Genomic DNA, 8,490 nt, shown 5'->3' on the forward strand with positions numbered 1-8,490 from the left:
TAGCCTCTCAGAGTTGGCAGGACTTTGGATAGTCTTTAGTATTCAGCAAGATTCCGAATTCGGTTGGGGTAATGGACTATAAATCGATATAAGTTGATTTAATCTTTTCTAATTGAGACTTTATGGCAATCTTGGAAGAGAAAGTTGAAGGGAATAACTTCGTCCTTCATTTGGAGCCAAACAAAGAGCATGTTATCTTTATGACTGAGTGCCAATTAGATAGACAGGACGACATGTAATGAATATATACGTACGCACCCTCAAGTGCACTTCTCTCCTTTCAAAGGAAAGTTTCAAAGGACGAAGGTAAGTTTTAACTGATAACGATACCGATGCTGGTATCTAAAGATACTTTCAGGCAAAATTGCTCTTGGCACTAAAAGCCAATGATACAAGGCATCAACCTCTGCATCATCACCTCGGGTTTAAATCCTGGTTTAGACATATGTCTCCTTAGGTTCGCTCTTGCTTCAGCTTCATCACTTGCACTATAGCGGTTGCGGATAATGTAAAAATAATAGACATATGAAGTGACTCCACAGTGCGGGTTGGGATGGACTGCATTTATTCAGGTTGGGATGGTATTCCTGAAAATGTAATGAATCACATGCATTTTGAATATCCTTCAATCCTTAGAAGATGGAAAGGTAACCATGATTCCTGCCTCAAAACGAATATCTCTATCAAGGACCTTGTTTCACTCCTCTAGACCGGACAGTCTGCCCGTATTACATCCAATTTATTAGTCTCCTGACCTTTGCCCGTTCGACCCTGAGCAGACAGAAAAGAATAGATACGTACTGTGGGATACGAGTAATAAATTGGAAATCTACATATGCTTTCGTGTGATCCTTTCAGCTTTTTCTCTCCCCTTGGACGTTTCTGCAATTCGACATGTATATCCCCAAAAATTAAATCGATAAACCACTCATCAAAGTAAGTGCTGCGATGATTTCTGAATCCTTGACCATTTGTTTTCAAACGAAACGATAAGATTGAGTGCGGTGATTGAATGGTGTGGAAGGAATGATTTCTTTGGTGTTTTTCGTTTTACTTTTTTGGGTAACTTGGGTATCGGATAGGTGGGTTATGTGGGCCGTGGAAATGGAGAGAGGTTTCAAGGTTTGGTTGGCTCATTCATATTTTTATAGGACTACTGAAATTAAGGCGTATCAGGACGACAAGCGTGTGTGTTATGAAACACACCCGCTTTAGGTTGATTGTTCACCAGGTCATCATCAAAGAACGTCGTGGCAATGGCCACGAAATACACAATCATGTTAGACGGTATATATGGTTGCCAGTGACCACCCTTGTGTGCAATATTTGACGGTTTCCTGAAAGTTGGATCTCCCAGAACTTCTCGAACGTTGCACTTTTCCACCACTGTTCTGCGCCATGTGGTCGAAAGTCGGATAGGGGGATCCATTTAATTGCGCAACGAGCAACGTAGTTTCCTTACTGAACACCGACTAAGTTTTTTGTTGAAAATTTTATCAGCACAGGGTATCCGGATGAATTGACTGGGGTTTTCGAGTACCAGAGGCTGCCGCATTCTATTCGCTACCCCCACATAGCAATACATGGAGGTGCAAGAGGTTTAATATGCGTACTTTCTGTGTAGGTATAATCCCGTACTCCCCTTTGGACACTGATTGATTTGGAGACCACCAACAGAGCTCCGCCGTAACTGACACGATGGCACTGGTTTATACTAAGCTCACCATTCATACCAGCGGATACGGGGCGTATTTAATACCTCCGCCGCAACAAAGGGGTGCGGCTGCCCGGTGGTACACGCTTGACCTTACAAGTAGCGCTGCTTGAAATATGGGCACAACTACCATGCAACTCCCACAAGGGACCCAATTGCAAACAACCTGGAGCATGTCCGGATAGCTGAGTGGTTAGAGCACAAGGCAGTCATACGGAAGGTCGCGGTTCAAATTTCACTGCGGGCAGTGTGATTTGTATCGTGATTTGATGTCGAATACCAGTCGACTCAACTGTAAATGAGTACCTGAGTCAAATCAGAGTAATAATCTCGGGCGAGCGCAATGCTCACCACATTGCCTCCTATGGGGTGCTCTAATCTTGTAGTGTAGCCTTAAGGTTTTGCAAGAAGTCCTCTAATACACCTCAAGGCCCTGATTCAATATGGATTGTTGCGCGAACGATTATTATTATAAACTCGGCGCGTTCTCCACTCGTTACTTTTTTTAGGCACCATATGCAAAGGCGGACTATTGATGGACTATTTGATGGAAGCACCAATCCTAGCTGGATCATAGTATTGAATTCCTTTAACGCGATGTTCAGCTTGTTCGGATGTAATCGTCTGGGTTTTAAAGCAACTGGTGGTCCTGGCGTTGAGACTATAAGATGCTATGATGCTTAGTTCGGTGGTGTTATTTCTGGAAACTCATGTAGGATACCGTACGAGGAGTTCCCCCAGTACTAGTGATGGTCTGTGTCTCTTTGGCAGGTAAGGTGAGTTGTTAAATCGTGAAGAAAACTGTGCTGGAGATCTAGAGTGAGTCTATAATGCATTAAAAAATTTGCTCCAAGCATGGGTATAACCAGTCTCTATTGGAAATCCTGTGGAAGGCTGAGTGTGAGGTTGGCGTTTCCATATGCAATTGGAGTTCCGTTAGCAGCCGAAAGCTCTAACCGTGCCCTTCCACATGGTCCACGGAATGTTGACCGCGGATAAACGCATATATGTCTATGAGGAACCGCGTTTTCGTATTTTTGTCGAACATAAACAAGCGGCTTCAAGGCGGTGAAATGGACGATAAGGATAAGGCTTCCGAAGGCATTTCCCGAAATCCAGTTACGCGGTTTCACGCATTCGGTAGCTTCGGCATGAAACTGATAAAAGCATATATACCTTGGAGACGAAAACTTTCGGATGTAGGCGGTGAATGCAATCGTCGACGTTTACGTCCGGAAGAATTCGCGCAGTTCTGTAAGCTGACTTGATAATTGCTGGAGCAAGGATGTTGTTATATATGATGATACTTCTGCGATACTTGACGGAAGTGTGCAGTGTCGGCTGCAGTTTGTAGTGCCTGACTAGCCATCGTCGCCATAATCGGTTGAAGAGCAGATGTCAGGCGTCTTAACCATAGACTTCTCATTAGCGTCTTCGGAACTATAGTACTGCCAAGATACTGCAGGCAGTGGAGGAACTGGGAGGGTTTCTCTTCACCCATAAGTGTGCTCTACATGAGCTGTCTCATTTTTTCCTCCTGGTTGGTACACAACCGCTTTATTCATTTTAATTATATGGTCTGTTCGTCACGGACTCTGTAATTATGTCACGGACTTCGGTTACCTATCGCGGTGGAAGCACCATTATGACTTGCTAATATTCCTGTTGTGGGTCTTTTATGTTATACCCCACAAAGCTTGCCTCTACGATTTCAAACCAAAGTTCAGGGTTGTTGGGATTGAGATCTGGAAAACTTGGTACCCAGTTTACCATAGTCACAGTCATAGTCTTATGTCCAGGCGAGTTGCGTGTTCTCGGCATTTTCGTTATTACTGCTTTGATGTTTGCCTTGGACACGGCAATTTTTCTTTCTTAAATTCGGGGTCATCAGTTTGAGAATTGCCAGGTGAAGTTGAAAGCAGAAGTTGAATGAAAGCCGTGTTTATATATTTGAGTTGTTTATTTAAATCTAATATCGATCCTGCTTCTCTGCTTTGTGGTGTGCACAAAGTGAGAGCTGTCAGTAGACTGCCCCTTCTACCAAGTGACTGTTTTACTTAATCGTCTAGCAATTAGTTAACTTTAAGGGAGTAGACCATTTTGGTTGAAAAGAAAGGTAATTCAAAATCCTAATTTCAGACAGTTGTCTGGAAGTAATTAACACCGTCACACATGCTGCAATTTAAGCTGCAATTTAGATATTCCCTTCTCATCCAACTACCATTTGACTGTAAGCGGTTTTAACTTCTCTAGTTGATCACCATTAACTAAGTCTGTTTGTAGCGAAAATATGGCTCCCCATGACCTTGTAGTTCGTGTCACGCCAGACTACCTCTAGATTAAGAGAAGAAACACCCAACAACACCTGAATGGTGTTGGTCGAAATCGAGCGACATACAGAGAGGCATGTTAACAACATCACTGGCTTGCACTATCATCGCAAAATTATACAACAGTTGCCCCTGTTATACCCGCACATAAAGCATGCGGGGATGAGTCCCAGATATACAAATCTGACAACTCTCCTGCTTAGACTCAATTCTCACCTCAACATACATACATCATCATCAACGGCGCAACAACCGGTATCCGGTCTAGGCCTGCCTTAATAAGGAACTCCAGACATCCTGGTTTTGCGCCGAGGTCCACCAATTCGATATCGCTAAAAGCTGTCTGGCGTCCTGGCCCACGCCATCGCTCCATCTTAGGCAGGATCTGCCTCGTCTTCTTTTTCTACCATAGATATTGCCCTTATAGACTCTCCGGGTGGGATCATCTTCATCCACACGGATTAAGTGACCCGCCCACCGTAACCTATTGAGCCGGATTTTATCCACAACCGGACGGTCATGGTATCGCTCATAGATTTCGTCATTGTGTAGGCTATGGAATCGTCCATTCTCATGTAGGGGGCCAAAAATTCTTCGGAGGATTCTTCTCTCGAACGTGGCCAATAGTTCGCAATTTTTCTTGCTAAGAACCCAAGTTTCCGAGTAATACATGAGGACTGGCAAGATCATAGTCTTGTACAGTAAGAGCTTTGGCCCTATAGTGAGACGTTTCGAGCGGAACAGTCTTTGTAAGTTGAAATAGGCTCTGTTGGCTGACAACAACCGTGCGCGGATTTCATCATCGTAGTTGTTATCGGTTGTGATTTTCGACCCTAGATAGGAGAAATTATCAACGGTCTCAAAGTTGTATTCTCTTATCCTTATTCTTCTTCGTGTTTGACCAGTGCGGTTTGATGTTGTTGGTTGATTCGTCTTCGGTGCTGACGTTGCCACCATATATTTTGTGGGCCAGGTTAAAGAGGACGCATGATAGTGCATCCCCTTGTCGTAGACCGTTGTTGATGTCGAATGGTTTTGAGAGTGATCCTGCTGCTTTTATCTGGCACATTGTTCAGAGTCAGCCTAGTCAGTGTTATTAATTTCGTCGGGATACCGAATTCTCTCATGGCCGTGTACAGTTTTACCCTGGCTATGCTATCATAGGCGGCTTTAAAGTCGATGAACAGATGGTGCAACTGTTGTCCATATTCCAACAGTTTTTCCATCGCCTGCCGCAGAGAGAAAATCTGATCTGTTGCTGATTTGCCTGGAGTGAAGCCTCTTTGGTATGGGCCAATGATGTTCTGGGCGTATGGGACTATCCGGCCTAGCAAGATAGTGGAGAATATCTTATAGATGGTACTCAGCAACGTGATACCTCTATAATTGCTGCACTGTGTGATATCTCCCTTTTTATGTATGAGACAGATTATGCCTCGTTGCCAATCGCCAGGCATTGATTCGCTGTCCCACACCTTGAGCACAAGTTGATGAACCACTTGGTGTAACTGGTCGCCTCCATATTTAACCAATTCGGCTGTAATTCCATCGGCTCCTGGCGACTTATGATTTTTTAGCCGATCAATTGCACGGACTGTTTCTCCTAACCTTGGTGGTGGCAGTATTTGTCCGTCGTCTTCAGTTGGCGGGACCTCCAACTCGCCGATGTCCTGGTTGTTCAGTAGCTCATCAAAGTACTCAACCCATCGCTCTAAAATGCCCATTCTGTCCGAAATCAGATTTCCCTCTTTATCTCGGCAGGATGAGCATCGAGGTGTATAAGGCTTCATCCTGCTGACTTGTTGGTAAAACTTGCGCGCCTAGTGCGGTTGCTCCCTGTACTTTTCTAGTTCACAGACTTGTTGGTTCTCCCAGGCTTCCTTTTTATGTCTGTGAAGTCGCTTCTCCGCTCGACGGTGTTCGTGATAAGTCTCTGCGCGTGCCTTGAGCGCGTTCTTTGAGAGTGCAACATTACTCGGTATGCGGAATTCTTCCGTTCCATTGCTAGCTTACATTCATCGTCAAACCAGCCGTACCGACTCCTTTTGCGGCTGGGGCCAAGTATATTTGTGGCCATGATAACGTTCTTCAGGTGGTTGTGAAGATCATTTGTTGATGCTTCATCTCCAGGTCCTCTGTTGACTGCGGTTATTGCGGCATCCATTTCCCTCTTATAGGTGTCGCGGAGGGTTGTGTTGTGGATGGCTTCAGTGTTCACTCTCACCTGATTGTCAGAGGGGATTCTAGGTGGTATTGTTATTCGAGCTCGGAGCACCATGCCAACGAGATAGTGATCCGAGTCTATATCGGCCCCCCTATATGTTCTGACATTCATCAAGGCTGGGAGGTGGCGGCGTTCGATCAACACGTGGTCAATTTGGTTGAAAGTGGTCCCGTCTGGAGAGGCCCACGTATGTTTGCGGACCGCTTTCCGCGCAAACCAGGTACTTCCAACAACCATTTCGTCGGACCCTGCTAATTGAGTAGTCCGCAGTCCGTTATCATTAGTGTTTTCGTGTAAGCTATGGGAGCCAACGTATCGCCTGAATACGGGCTCCTTCCCTGCTTGGCTGTGAAAATCCCCAAGTATGATTTTGATATCATATCTGGAACAGGCTTCGAGGGTTCGTTCTACTGCCTCGTAGAAGGTATCCTTCTCCGACTCTGCAGTCTCCTCTGTAGGGGCGTGAACGTTTATGAGGCTTATATTTCTAAACTTGCCTCGCAAGCGCAGAGTGCATAGCCGTTCGCTTATGCTTTCAAAGCCGATAACAGCAGGTTTCATTTTTTGGCTGACTAAGAAACCTACTCCGAGCACATGGTTTACTGGATGACCGCTATAATATATGGTGTAGTGGCTCTTCTCCAGGAGACCGGTCCCTGTCCATCGCATCTCTTGCAACGCTGTTACATCAGCCTTATATTGGGACAGGGTATCGGCTAGCTGCTTATCAGCTTCATCTCTGTACAGGGAGCGCACGTTCCATGAGAAAATGCGCAAATCGTTGTTCCTTTGTCGTTGCCGAGTCCGTCGTTTTAAAATCCGTCCTATCCGAGGCTCCTGTTGCGGCTTCGTAACAAGTTGTTTTCCGTGTAGGGTTGTCAGCCCTACCCAACCCCCAACCTGGAGGACGAGTTGGTACAATTTGTCCCGTTTTTAGGCGCGGGAAACTCGCCTTCATCCTTCTCCGTCTGCAACTTTTCGTGAAGAAAAAGCTCCCAGCGGTCACCACGTGGAGGTGGAGATAGGGTTTGGTAGTAGAGTTGTTGGTGTTGGTTCAGCAGGCATTTCCCAGGTTTTATGCTCCATCGTGGGTATCGATCCACGTTTCGCCCCGGGACCTATACTACCCTTTGACAACATACATACAAATTTAGCTAAAAGGGTCCTGAGCTCGATTTGGTGTGCCCAGGAGCGCACGCGTTAGGTGATTGTTCCTCCCAAGTATATCAGTTTCATTCGGTATTTTAAACTTCAACTTTGTAGACGTGGACAAAAGCTACCTTGTAATAATATCGTGATAGGCTTTCCCGTTGAGGTCGCAACACTGACTTTGAGAGACGCCGCTCGAGATCAAGACGGCTGTTCCGATCATTCACATAAGGAATGCATTCAACCAAGAAACTGAAGTAACTCAGCAGTTCATCTGTCATCAGGTTCCATATAAGTGCCTTCGGGCAGCCGCGCTTCTTTCACTCACATTAAAGCGTCATCGGTGGAGCTGCTAGTTCGGAAGGCGTACTACCTTTCCGAAGCCAGATAGAATGTTTTCACCCCGGTCGCTGGTCCATAGTTTTTCGCAGGACCTTGCTAAAGACGGAGGGAAAAGATATGGCTCTGTGCGACTTAGGGTTAACCTTACGAGTATCCTTCTTTGATGACTTCAAGAGAACGACCACCGTGGCAGATCATATAGATACTGGGCATGAGATGAGATGGCTCGCCAGGTGGCTTTGTACCAAATTCCATCCCAGCCAGATGACTTTCAGGATCTGACTTTTGCCATGCTCACTTGATTTTGCAATACGACAGAGAAGGAGTTTCTTCGGCAACTTCGGTCCAATCGCGAGGGAGCATCAAAAGCTTGGATTTCGGAAACAGTTTCGAGCTCTCACAGCTTATGACCTCTGCAAGCGGGCCTTTGCCTCGACATGGGGGCTTGGGCTTCAGGTAGTAATGTGGATGTATCTTGCGATGTTGGCTTATGCATCTGTAGTGTGATGGGTTAAGGTGAAACAAAAGAGTTTTCGCTGTAAACCAGCCACACTCCAAGGAACTGTGTGTCTGGGTATTACCGATGCCATGAGCACGACATCGGGCGCAACTCTCAATGAACTATTCCATTTGTAACCTTTGGATTTGTTTATTCAGAACACTGCAATGGGAGCAGCTTATAGACTAATTCGATTAGATCTATGACGAGACAATGGATGTGGGGGCACAGA

This window comes from Hermetia illucens, chromosome 2, assembly GCF_905115235.1.
Source record: "Hermetia illucens chromosome 2, iHerIll2.2.curated.20191125, whole genome shotgun sequence".
In the NCBI taxonomy this organism is placed as follows: domain Eukaryota; kingdom Metazoa; phylum Arthropoda; class Insecta; order Diptera; family Stratiomyidae; genus Hermetia; species Hermetia illucens.